General features: G+C 43.0%; 1 pseudogene; it reads left to right on the top strand.

The window, feature by feature from the left end:
* The first annotated feature begins 600 nt into the window (after positions 1-600).
* Positions 601-3090, top strand: LOC141039151 (uncharacterized; annotated as a pseudogene).
* Positions 3091-14382: the final 11292 nt, after the last annotated feature.

Genomic DNA, 14382 nt, shown 5'->3' with positions numbered 1-14382 from the left:
TCATCAGATCACAGGCTTTAATTGAATTGCCAATCAAAGGCAGGGCCTACACTTGGAGCAACATGCAAACTGATCCCCTCCTCGAGCAAATTGATTGGTTCTTCACTAGTAATCATTGGACCACCTCATATCCCAACACTATTGTTAAACCCCTCGGTAGGCCGGTCTCTGATCATATTCCTTATGTCATCACTATTGAAACGAAGATCCCACGCTCCAAGTTGTTCAGATTTGAATCTTATTGGATCCATCACCCGGGGTTTCTAGATATTGTCAAGAGGGCCTGGGCCAAACCTGTGCACTCTACAAATATGGCGTCAAATCTGTGCAAAAAGCTTAAACACCTAAGACACGACCTCAAAAGCTGGAGCAAGAACATCTCTAAGTTATCAATCGCTATTGAGAACACTAATAAGGCTCTGCTTGAAATTGATGACTTGGAAAACAGGAGACATCTCAGAACACCAGAAGCCAATTTCAGGGCAATTCTCAAGAAACATTTACTCAGGCTTCTCTCATATCAACGGCAATACTGGAAGAAGCGTTGCACAATTCGGTGGGTCCAGTTTGGTGATGAAAATTCAAAAAAAAATTCAAGCAATGGCTTCAGAGAGATATCGCAGAAACAACATACCCTCCCTCACCACTGATTCTGGTTTTTGTGCGGAGGACCACGCAAGCAAAGAGGCCATCATCTTTCAGACCTTCAAGGATCGACTTGGCACTAAAACCAAGCATGACATGAAGTTTGACTTGCCCAGACTCATCAAAAAAATTGATGGCCTTGATGAACTCACTATACCTTTCACAGTGGCAGAGATAGACCATGTGATCAAAACGATGCCGGCCGATCGGGCTCCGGGCCCTGATGGATTTACAGGTATATTCCTTAAAACTTGCTGGGAGGTGATCAAGGAGGACTTTTACAAGCTTTGCAACCAGTTCTTTGAGGGTAATCTGAACCTAGAGAGCATCAATGAAGGCCTAATCACTCTCATTCCAAAAGTTAATGCGCCTTCAACAATTAATGAATACAGACCGATCACTCTACTTAATTGCTGTCTTAAGGTAATAACTAAACTACTGGCTAACCGACTGCAACGAATCGTCCTCAAAATTGTGCACCGCAATCAATACGGTTTCCTCAAGGGGCGCATGATCCAAGACTGTCTAGCCTGGGCCTTCGAATACATCTATCAGTGCCAAGCCTCCAAGAAAGAGATCATACTACTTAAACTGGATTTTGCTAAGGCCTTCGACACCATTGATCATGATGCCATGATTGAGATCATGCGCCACATGGGATTTAATGAAAAGTGGCTTGGATGGATTAAGTGCATCTTTGCCTCGGGAAAGTTAGCTGTCTTACTTAATGGCGTACCCGGGAGACAGTTTCATTGCAAATGTGGTGTTCGCCAAGGTGACCCTTTGTCCCCCCTCATTTTTGTCCTAGCCGTGGATCTGCTACAAGCTGCAATTAATGATGCATTTGCTCGAGACCTCATCAAGTTACCCTTCCCATGCACTACCCAAACTGAACACCCTGTTATTCAATATGCGGACGACACGATCCTTGCAATGCCGGCTTGTCCCACTCAGGCTACAATCATCAAAGGCATTCTGACCGACTATGCCACTTCTATTGGCTTAAAAATAAACTTCCAAAAATCCACACTTGTCCCGATCAACTGTGATGAAACGCTTTACAACAACCTGGCGCATATTTTTGGATGTGTGGTGGGAAAGATGCCATTTACGTACCTCGGCCTCCCCATGGGGACTACTAAACCTTCCATGCACGATCTCATGCCTCTGGTTTGTCGGCTGGAAAGGAGGTTATTTGCCACACTGAATATGATATCCTACAGTGGCAAGCTATCCCTGCTCAACTCAGTTATTACCTCCCTGCTCATTTTCGCTATGTGCACACTCAAGCTTCCAGCTGGAATTGTTGAACTTTTGGACAAGATAAGAAGAAAATGTCTGTGGACAAAGAAAACGGATCAAGGCGACAAATGCACTTCCCTAGCTGCATGGGATATGGTCTGCAAGCCAAAAAGATGTGGTGGTCTTGGGGTTCTAAATCTTAAAATCCAGAATGAGGCCCTTCTACTCAAGTTCCTTCATAACTTTTACAATCATTGCGATCTACCCTGGGTGGAGCTGATTTGGAACTCTTATTACACCTCCCGGATACCCCATGCAACCGATCTTTGTGGTTCCTTCTGGTGGCGGGATGTTTCAAAGTTAATGCCTATGTATAGAGGAATCACCCAGGTGAATGTGAATAATGGTGCAACCACGCTCTTCTGGAAAGATATGTGGATGGGTCAAATCCTGGTTGAAACCCACCCACGCGCCTTCTCTTTTGCAAAGGATGAAGACATCTCTGTTGCTGCGTTTCTGGGAACCACCAGTTTGCAAGAAACGTTTCACCTGCCTCTATCTGAGCAGGCACACGCCGAAACCAGAGACTTACAACACTTGACCTCAGACATTCAGCTCGAAGATCAACTAATACATGATGAATGGATCTACACCTGGGGTTCCAACTTCTACATGGCCAACAAATTTTATGATTTCTACTTCAGAGACATCCAAGCTCACCCTGCATTTTCGTGGCTATGGAAGTCAAAAACCACGATGAAACTCAAAATTTTTGGGTGGCTCCTACTTTCGGACAGGCTGAACACCAGAAACATGTTAAAACACAGACATTATAACATTGGTAACACTTTCGGCTGCCTGCTTTGCCCTACATGCAATGATGAAATAGTGGAGCACCTATTCTTTGAATGTCCCTTTAGCTTGCATTGTTGGGCCAAAATTGGAATGCAAGGGACCACTCAAGGCAATAGGTTGGACTGGGTGGAATCTGCTAAAACTTCTTGGAACGGACCCTGATTTGTGGAGATTCTCCTTCAATCTGCTTGGAGCATTTGGAAAGAAAGGAACAATAAACACTTTCGAGGCATAACCCCATCCACAAGCTCCTGGCTCTCTAGATTGAAAGAAGACCTAGCTCTCCTTACCTATAGGGTGGGAGATAAGAATAAACCCTTCTTACTTTCCTTTTTGCAAACCTTGTAATAAAGATCTAAGTGTAGCTCCACCCCCCTCCCTTCCACCCACAAAGTGGGATGGATTTGTAACATAACACTCATGTACAGTTGCTGATTCTTTTATTTAATTAGCAGTAGGAGCCTCTCCTACTGTTTCAGTGGTTAAAAAAAGAATTATTACAGGTTATAGGATGGTAATTGATTTCCGTAAATTAAATAAGGCCACTAAAAAAGATCATTACCCCTTACCTTTTATCGATCAAATGCTAGAAAGATTATCTAAACATACACATTTTTGCTTTCTAGATGGTTATTCTGGTTTCTCTCAAATACCTGTGTCAGCCAATGATCAATCAAAGACTACTTTTACTTGCCCTTTTGGTACTTTTGCTTATAGACGTATGCCTTTTGGTTTATGTAATGCACCTGCTACCTTTCAAAGATGCATGATGGCTATATTCTCTGACTTTTGTGAAAAGATTTGTGAGGTTTTCATGGATGACTTTTCCGTCTATGGATCCTCTTTTGATGATTGCTTGAGCAACCTTGATCGAGTTTTGCAGAGATGTGAAGAAACTAATCTTGTCTTGAATTGGGAAAAGTGCCACTTTATGCTTAATGAAGGTGTTGTCTTGGGGCATAAAGTTTCTGAAAGAGGTATTGAAGTTGATAAAGCCAAGGTTGATGCTATTGAAAAGATGTCATGTCCCAAGGACATCAAAGGTATAAGAAGTTTCCTTGGTCACGCCGGATTTTATAGGAGGTTCATTAAGGACTTCTCAAAAATCTCTCGGCCTCTGACTAATTTATTACAAAAATATATACCATTTGTCTTTGATGATGATTGTGTAGAAGCATTTGAAATACTTAAGAAAGCATTGATCTCTGCACCTATTGTTCAGCCACCTGATTGGAATTTACCCTTTGAAATTATGTGTGATGCTAGTGATTATGTTGTAGGTGCTGTTCTAGGGCAAAGAGTTGATAAGAAATTAAATGTTATTCAATATGCTAGTAAAACTCTAGATAATGCTCAGATAAATTATGCTACTACTGAAAAAGAATTCTTAGCAGTCGTATTTGCTTGTGATAAGTTCAGACCTTATATTGTTGATTCTAAAGTAACTATTCACACGGATCATGCTGCTATTAAATATCTTATGGAAAAGAAAGATGCTAAACCTAGACTTATTAGATGGTTCTCTTGCTACAAGAATTTGATTTGCATATTGTTGATAGAAAGGGAGTTGAGAACCCCGTTGCAGACAACTTGTCTAGGCTAGAAAATGTTCTTGATGACCCACTACCTATTGATGATAGCTTTCTTGATGAGCAATTAAATGTCATAAATGCTTCTCGTACTGCTCCATGGTATGCTGATTATGCTAATTATATTGTTGCTAAATTTATACCACCTAGTTTCACATATCAGCAAAAGAAAAAGTTATTCTATGATTTGAGACATTACTTTTGGGATGACCCACATCTTTATAAAGAAGGAGTAGATGGTGTTATTAGACGTTGTGTACCTAAGAATGAACAGGAACAGATCCTACGCAAGTGTCACTCCGAAGCTTATGGAGGACACCACGCTGGAGAGAGAACTGCACATAAGGTATTGCAATCCGGTTTTTATTGGCCTACTCTCTTCAAGGATGCCCGTAAGTTTTTCTTATCTTGTGATGAATGTCAAAGAATTGGTAATATTAGTAGACGTCAAGAAATGCCTATGAATTATTCACTTGTTATTGAACCATTTGATGTTTGGGGCTTTGATTATATGGGGCCTTTTCCTGCCTCTAATGGATATACACATATTTTAGTTGTTGTTGATTACGTTACTAAGTGGGTAGAAGCTATTCCAACTAGTAGTGCTGATCATAACACTTCGATTAAGATGCTTAAGGAAGTTATTTTTCCGAGGTTTGGAGTCCCTAGATATTTAATGAATGATGGTGGTTCACATTTTATTCATGGTGCTTTCCGTAAAATGCTTGCTAAGTATGACGTTAATCATAGAATTGCATCTCCTTATCACCCACAGTCTAGTGGTCAAGTAGAATTGAGTAATAGAGAGCTCAAATTAATTTTGCAAAAGACTGTTAATAGATCCAGAAAGAATTGGTCCAAGAAACTTGATGATGCATTATGGGCCTATAGAACTGCATATAAAAATCCTATGGGTATGTCTCCATATAAAATGGTTTATGGAAAAGCATGTCACTTACCTCTCGAACTAGAACATAAGGCTTATTGGGCTATTAAAGAGCTCAACTATGATTTCAAACTTGCCGGTGAGAAGAGGTTATTTGAAATTAGCTCCCTTGATGAATGGAGAACCCAAGCTTATGAAAATGCCAAGTTGTTTAAAGAAAAAGTTAAAAGATGGCATGACAAAAGAATACAAAAGCGTGAGTTTAATGTAGGTGATTATGTATTGCTATACAACTCTCGTTTAAGATTTTTTGCAGGAAAACTTCTCTCTAAATGGGAAGGCCCCTACGTTATCGAGGAGGTCTATCGTTCCGGTGCCATAAAAATCAACAACTTCGAAGGCACAAATCCGAAGGTGGTGAACGGTCAAAGAATTAAACATTATATCTCAGGTAATCCTATAAATGTTGAAACCAATGTTATTGAAACCGTAACCCCGGAGGAATACATAAGGGACACTTTCCGGAACATTTCAGACTCCGAAAAGGAATAGGTATGTGGTACGGTAAGTAAACCGACTCCAAAACAGTTTTTAAGGCAATATTTCTCCGTTTTGGAATATTTAGAAAAATAGAAAAATAAGAGGCAGTCCGGGAAGGACACAAGGCCTCCACGAGGGTGGAGGGCGCACCCTACCCTACAGGGCGCGCCCCCCTACCTCGTGGGCACCTCATGTGCTCTCCGGACTCCGTTTTCTTGCACGATACGTATTTTGGTCGGTAAAAATTCATTATATAATCTCCCGAAGGTTCTGACTCCCGTATCACGCAATTATCCTCTGTTCTTGCTTCGAGGTGTCCTGCTGCAGATTAGGGCAACATGTCGTCCCAGGATTCAGAAGGAGAAAGCTATGTGGCTGATTACCTTGCAGATCCTAAGGTCTATGGAGATGTGGAGCATTGTGGTTGGACTACGGAGGAAGAAGAGGACTATGAACCCAAGAGGAAGGAGGAGACGAGCTCAGATGAAGATGAAGTCCCATTACCTCAACCTGGGGACATGCATGTGGAGTTCAAAAAGTCAAGCCTCCCTGATAGGGCAAAGAAACTTAAGATCGAGTTTATCCCTTTTCGTCTCTTGCAGGAAAACAAGCAGGAACTATGCAAAAAGATATTAATCCTGGAGCAGGAGATTGATGACTTCAGGGATCAAAATTCTGTCCTCAAGCGCAAATTGAAGGAGAAGCCTACGCCATCAACTAAACCATCACATCCACCTTCTTCACTAGCAAAGGAGATATAATCACCTGGGTATGGGCACTCCCCTTGGCAACTGCCAAGCTTGGGGGAGGTGCCCCGGTATCGTATCACCATCACACTCCTTTCTTTACCATTTTTCTTAGTTCGATCCTATTAGTAGTATCTTGATTTAGTAGAATAAAGTTTATGGCATGATCTCTCTATGTAATCGAGTCCGTGAGCTATATAATAAAGATTAGTGTTGAGTAAAGGGCTTGATTATTTTGCCATGATCTTGAGTGAATAAAAGAAAAGAGAAAACAATAAAAAGGGAATAAAGAGATCATATTGATCTTATTGAGAGTAATGACTTCACATAGAAAGAGTATGATGATTAAAAATTGTTGAGAGTTGACAAACATAGCTTTGGTCATCGTTGCAATTAATAGGAAGTAATAAAGGAAGAGAGGTTTCACATATAAATATACTATCATGGACATCTTTTATGATTGGGAGCACTCATTAAAATATGACATGCTAAAGAGTTGATGTTGGACAAGGAAGACAACGTAATGGGTTATGTTTTCTTATATCTGAGATAAAGTATGTTGTCATGGATCATCCAACATGTTGAGCTTGCCTTTCCCCCTCATGCTAGCCAAATTCTTGCACCAAGTAGAGATACTACTTGTGCTTCCAAAAACCCTTAAACCAGTTTTTGCCATGAGAGTCCACCATATCTACCTATGGATTGAGTAAGATCCTTAAAGTAAGTTGTCATCGGTGCAAGCAATAAAAATTGCTCTCTAAATATGTATGATTGATTGGTGTGGAGGAAATAAGCTTTATACGATCTTGTGATGTGGAAGAAATAAAAGCGACGGACTGCATAATAAAGGTTCATATCACAAGTGGCAATATAAAGTGACGTTCTTTCGCATTAAGATTTTGTGCATCCAACCTTGAAAGCGCATGGCAACCTCTGCTTCCCTCTGCGAAGGGCCTATCTTTTATTATTACCTTCTACCTTATGCAAGAGTCATGGTGATCTTCACCTTTCCTTTTTATATTTTATCCTTTGGCAAGCACAGTGTGTTGGAAAGATCCTGATATATATATCTAATTGGATGTAGGGGAGCATGAGTTATTATTGTTGACATTACCCTTGAGGTAAAAGGTTGGGAGGCGAAACTATAAGCCCCTATCTTTCTCTGTGTCCGATTAAGACTCCGTAACCACAAGTATTGCGTGAGTGTTAGCAATTATGAAATACTAAATGATAGTTGAGTACGTGGACTTGCTAGAAAGCTCCGACATAGACTCTTTCTGACGTTATGATAAATTGCAATTGCTTCAGTGACTGAGATTATAGTTTGTTAGTTCTCAATAAAGTTTCTGATTCATACTTTACATTGTGAATAGGTTATTACTTTAGCATAAGAAATCATATGACAATATCCATATATGTTGCTATTATAAGAATAATCATGATGCCCTCATGTCCGTATTTTATTTTATCGACACCTCTACCTCTAAACATGTGGACATATTTATCGTTATCGGCTTCCGCTTAAGGACAAGCGAGGTCTAAGCTTGGGGGAGTTGATACGTCCATTTTGCATCATGCTTTTATATCGATATTTATTGCATTATGGACTGTTATTACCCGTTATGTCACAATACTTATGCCTATTCTCTCTTATTTTACAAGGTTTACAGAAGGAGGGAGAATGCCGGCAGCTAGAATTCTGGGCTGGAAAAGGAGCAAATATTAGAGACCTATTCTGCACAACTCCAAAAGTCCTGAAACTCCACGGAAGTCATTTTTGGAAATAATAAAAAATACTGAGTGGAAGAAATACGTCAGGGGGCCACCACCTATCCACGAGGGTGGGGGCGCGCCCTACCCCCCAGGGCGCGCCCCCTGCCTCGTGGGCCCCCCGTTGGTCCTCCGGTGGCCATCTTCTGCTATATGAAGTCTTTCGTCCAGAAAAAAATCATAAGAAACCTTTCGGGATGAGACTCCGCCGCCACGAGGCGGAACCTTGGCGGAACCAATCTAGGGCTCCGGCAGAGCTGTTCTGCCGGGGACACTTCCTTCCGGGAGGGGGAAATCATCGCCATCGTCATCACCAACGCTCCTCTCATCGGGAGAGGGCAATCTCCATCAACATCTTCACCAGCACCATCTCCTCTCAAAACCCTAGTTCATCTCTTGTATCCAATTCTTGTCTCCAAGTCCGGGATTGGTACTAGTAGGTTGCTAGTAGTGTTGATTACTCCTTGTAGTTGATGCTAGTTGCTTTATTTGGTGGAAGATCATATGTTCAGATCCTTTATGCATATTAATACTCCTCTGATTATGAACATGAATATGCTTTGTGGGTAGTTACGTTTGTTCCTGAGGACATGGGAGAAGTCTTGCTATTAGTATTCATGTGAATTTGGTATTCGTTCGATATTTTGATGAGATGTATCTTGTCTAGCCTCTAGTGGTGTTATGTGAACGTCGACTACATAACACTTCACCATTATTTGGGCCTAGAGGAAGGCATTGGTAAGTAATAAGTAGATGATGGTATGCTAGAGTGACAGAAGCTTAAACCCTAGTTTATGCGTTGCTTTGTAAGGGGCTGATTTGGATCCATATGTTTCATGCTATGGTTAGGTTTACCTTAATACTTTTGTTGTAGTTGCGGATACTTGCAATAGAGGTTAATCATAAGTGGGATGCTTGTTCAAGTAAGAACAACACCCAAGCACCGGTCCACCCATATATCAAATTATCAAAGTACCGAACGTGAATCATATGAACGTGATGAAAACTAGCTTGACGATAATTCCCATGTGTCCTCGGGAGCGCTTTTCTCTATATAAGAGTTTGTCCAGGCTTGTCCTTTGCTACAAAAAGGATTGGGCCACCATGCTGCACTTTATTTACTTTTGTTACTTATTGCTCGTTACAAATTATCCTATCACAAAACTATCTGTTACCACTTATTTAAGTACTTGCAGAATACCTTGCTGAAAACTGCTTATCATTTCCTTCTGCTCCTCGTTGGGTTCGACACTCTTACTTATCGAAAGGACTACGATAGATCCCCTATACTTGTGGGTCATCACAACGGTATGATGATTTTTGCATGACCATCAGGGTCCGGATACCCAAGTCAATTAGTGGCCAGATTACATATGGAGCCACAAAGGTATACCCTCAGTGGATTACTCTGCTCTACAAGGATTTCATATCCCGCTGACCAGCTTGGAATGGTTAGTGTGAAAACTCCAAATGGGTATACCGACAAAATGAGAAAGTCAAAATCTGAACAAATCAGCTCGGACCCGGTATACTCACCAACGGAAACAAGTAGACGGTCAGTCTGTCAGGAAAAGCATTTGTCCGTCAGCCCCCTGTCGGGCCAGTCTCAAGATGTAAATATTTGAGGTATGACTTAGCTATAACTCCATGCCCCGTTATATTGCTCACAACAAAAGGCAGTCGAATCTTTGGCACATATCTCATGCTCGAGCCAAAGGAATAAATCAAAAATAAATCAGTACCACTTATGAGCCGTCAGATCCCGTCAGAAGATGGCCATGATTAATCCTCAGCCTTTATTGAAACCAGAAGGCTTGCATTTATTTGAAGCAACCCCATGACCGAAGTACAAAGGTTTTCCTGACCAAAAGAAAATTTATGCTCAGATCCATTGGATATCATCGCAGATATGAGAAAATCAATGTCAGTAAAAAAAGGAATTGGTATATGAGCAAAGACCCGTCAGAATTTGGGGAAAGGTGAAGAAAGCCACCCCAGAGCAAGGTAAGTTAATCATCTGAAATTCTTGGGGGAACAATAACTAAAGGAAAAAGGATACCCAAGCTGGAAACGGTGTCCTAAAGTCATACTTGTTCCCTGAGCAACCAAATCTCGAGGACGAGATTTCTTTAAGTGGGCAAGGTTTGTAACAGCCTGGTTTTTGGCCCTTTTCTTTTTCTTTTAATTTAATTGGTTTTTGCTCTATTTTTCTTTTTGGAGTGGTTCTGTGGCCTTGCCACCTGGGAAATCATCCTCATTCGCCCTCCCAAGTGGCTCATCATTCTCAAAACCTTGCCAAGATCATGTCACTCCACTGCTTGACCAAACCCTAAAATCTTTTTCTAGGGAATATTCCTTTTTCTATTAAAGGAATAACCCTGTCTGCCCTAGGTTGTGAAGCAACCTATATTTCTGTCCATCCAAAAATTCCCAAATAATTCTCATAATTCTCTTGGGTCATATGTTGCTCAGATATGCCCAAACTTTCCTGTTCTAGCCCAAGAATGATTCCCCAATAATTATTCTTCATTTCTGTCCAGAGTGGCATTTTGTGAAGAAAGTGTCATTTATCTTATCTCGTTTGCTCCCAAACTTGTTGGGCATTCTTTTAGGTCCAAATAATTGCCACATGAAAAAATTCAACTTTATTTGCCTAGCCAATCTTCCTCAGTGATTTTTTAAGTTTCTGTCAGACAGAAGCCACTGTGAAGGAAGTACTAGCTAGGAGAATCCAAATGAGTTGAAATTTGTCATGCCTCTTCTTGTGCTCATATTATCTCACTCCTACAAATTTCAGCCCCATCCAATCATCTATGTGGGCACATGACCAAATCTTTGCTTCTGGTAAAAAAATTAGGTTGTGAAGCAAGTGCATTTTATATTGCTTCAAAAATCCTGATAAATTACCAGATTGTTCTCCTACCCAAATAACTTCTCTCCACCAAATTTGGAACCATTTCACCTAGCCAATATTTCTCCAAAATTCTTGCAAGATTATGATCAATGAAGATAGCTGTGAAGGAAGTACCATTTTGGTGAATCCAATTGGTATGAAACTTATACATCATCTTTATATGACCAAATCACTAAGCCTTGCCAAATTTGAGCTCAATTTGACACTCCATGTGAGTGCACCTTCCTGATCTTGATTCTGGACTAATATGCACTTGTGAAGCAACTATGGTGCATCTTGGTCCTAATCCTCTCAAAGTTACCAGGCTGAAAGTCCTTCTTTATCTAAACCTCGCAGACAACTCCTTTGCTCTCAATCACCTTCCTGTTGATCACCAGTGCTCACCCAAGTTTACTGTAGTAAACTTCAAAGGGTGATTACCATTTAACCAGAGCACTTTTCACTGATCTACCACCGCAGCTAAACCCTCCCCCTGGAAGAACTTACCCGTAGACAACAATTTCTAGCCCATCTCCCCCGCTACATGCCAATGCACGCGGTGACCGCGTTAATGGCATCACTGTGCACGCGCTTTGTGTGAAGTGGTCGCGTCCAGTGGCCGTTTGTGCTTCGGCACCTCCTCATCTCGTCGCCTTCGCGCGCGTGACCGTGTCCATTGTCTTCCTCTCGTCGTCGCCATTCCCCTGGAGCCCTCTCCCCCTCCGTCCGTTTCCTCACCGACGTTCGCCTCCGAACGCCTACGGGAGCACAGTGCGTTGACCGTCGTCTTCCTCCTCGTCTCTTCCTCCCTGCGTTCCTTTGGCCTCCTCCTCCCCGTGAGCTCTCCCCTGTGCCTCCCTCATTGCCTGCCCCTGAGCTCATGCGCGTGCACACGCGTCCACGGCGATGACAACGCGGCTCCCCCTCCCATTGGCTATTTAAGCAGCCCCGAGGCCTCCCGATCGCCCCAAGCTCTTCGCCTCACCCTCCTACCCCTCCCTAGCCTCTTGTCCGAGCCCCGGAGCCTCTCCTCGTCTCAAATGGAAGCCATGGCCGCCTCGGGTCTTCTCCTTAATTCGCCCGGAGCTGAGCCCCTCCCTCTCTTCCACCACCACCAGAGACCTCCATCCTCACCCCGGAGGCACCCCAGCACCTCTCCTCCTCCTCTCGTGGTTGTTTGCCACGAACTCCCCGGAGGCCGAAGCTCTCCTCCGCCGCGGCTCCCTGTTCCGTCTGCTCCATTGTTCTCCGGCTTGGGCAGATCCCTCAGTCGAGTGCGGCTCGTCTCCCCAAGCTCGTCGGTGTGCTGGACGGCTCGGGGGATGGCCGGAATCGGCCGGGCGAGTGCTGGCGCCGGCGACCTCTCCTCTGCCCTACGCGCGGCGTCGGGGAAAGAAGGAGGAGCTGGAGGAGAGAGTTGACCACGCGTGGACTCTGCGGGCCCCACGCGTCAGTGAGCCAGCCACCGGCCCCGCGCTTGCCAGCGTGGATAAGTGGAGACGTATTCCACTGGAATACGTCTTCCTTTCCCGAAGGCGCGTTCTTCTTCTACTTCAGCCTGGAATACGTTTTCACTTAGAGAAAGCGTATTTCCTCGAGTGCATGTTCTGTTTTTTTCTGTCCAGGGCCTGTTTGTGAAGATTTTATTTACAAATGGGTCGCTGGCAGAAAAACAACTATAACTTTTCAACCACAACTCCAAATGAGGTGAATCCAAAGCCCACGTCTTTGTTTCGTCGAGCCCGTTCTGTTGGTTCCGTTTTCATGATGGTTTGACACTGTGAAAATGTCCTTTTTGCCCTTGCCCCTAATCAGCCCCCTCCGAGAGAGAATGTTTTCCGGCGATTTGTTCCGTGAGCTTCTCGCACTTTCTCCCGGTGTATTCATCATCCCCAGGCAAGCCACAACCACCATTTGCATGATAGCCATGCAATAGCATTGGTTTTCAACTTGAATCTTTAATAACTGTATGCTTGTTTTGCTACTGTTGTCGTTATTTCCGTTATGCTTATGGATCAATGATTACCGTCATGCTATGTTTTCTTGCACTCTGTTATCATGTTCTACCTGCTAGTATTACTTTCATATTGGCCATGCTTGATAATAGTACATGTTGGGTTGGTCATGTTCTTCGGTGCATGACCAACGTCGGTTACCGAGTACCGTTGAAATACATTGTTCCTTTGCTATTAATTGGTTAAGTGTTTACTCGATATTGTGATTGGTGTGTTCTTGCATGGTACTTATTGTTGATGATAATGGTCATGTTATTCTATGAGTAGTGTTGTACTTGTAATATTCATACTCGTCATTATGATATGCTCAATTGGATATGATCCATCATTTATATGGTGTATAGTTATGTGGTACCCTCATGCTTATGTTGATATCATGCTCATGCATTGTAATTGCATCATGTTATTTAATCATGGCTCAGCATTTTTGCATTCAAGTTTAATCGAATTAAATTGAACTTGAACAACTGTTGACTGAGTCATGGTGCCACCATATCGAGCTGACCAGTGCAACCACGCTTACCTTTATGGGAAGGTCCTAACTGGGTCTATTGTCATGCCTCTCGCCGGTGCCTCCAACGAGGGAAGGTTATGGGCACGCGCTACCCTGATCAGGTAGGCGGACATAAGCCTTGTGTGCCCGTTGTTGTTATTGTACCCAGGTTGTCCCCGTTTGGGACCGTTTATGTTCGCCACGACGGTGGCCATTGGTGCCTTTGGTAGGCATGGGGCCACCCAGGACTTAGCCCAAAATGGAGTTGGTCGGAGTGGCCGGGAGAGTGTCATGGCAGTAGGACGGTTTTGTCGGAATGCCGTTGGTCCACCCGAATGGGAGTGCGAGGCCATGGGTTCCGTAGTGTGGGTACAGTGTACTAACCTCTGCAGAGTGTATATTAAATCTATCGATAGCCGCGCCCGCAGATAAGGGCCCAGTTCGTAGTTGGTCACACTGTGAGTCAACAGTAATTAATAATAACTTAATTAACTAATAACAACCCTGGTTCGATGATGAGATAAGTTGGTTGTGATCGCCGGAAAGATCACCGTTTGAGACAAAGTGTTGGTCATGGTTGTGATCGCCGGAAAGATCACCGTTCGGTTACGAGGTAACTCGTTGAACCAAGAGTGGTTCCATTTGTGATCATGAGATGATCACCGCGGTATCGAGGATACCGAGTTGTTGGATATTCATGATGTTGTG

Source organism: Aegilops tauschii, chromosome 1, assembly GCF_002575655.3.
Source record: "Aegilops tauschii subsp. strangulata cultivar AL8/78 chromosome 1, Aet v6.0, whole genome shotgun sequence".
Lineage (NCBI taxonomy): Eukaryota > Viridiplantae > Streptophyta > Magnoliopsida > Poales > Poaceae > Aegilops > Aegilops tauschii.
This window is presented reverse-complemented; position numbering and strand designations above follow the sequence as displayed.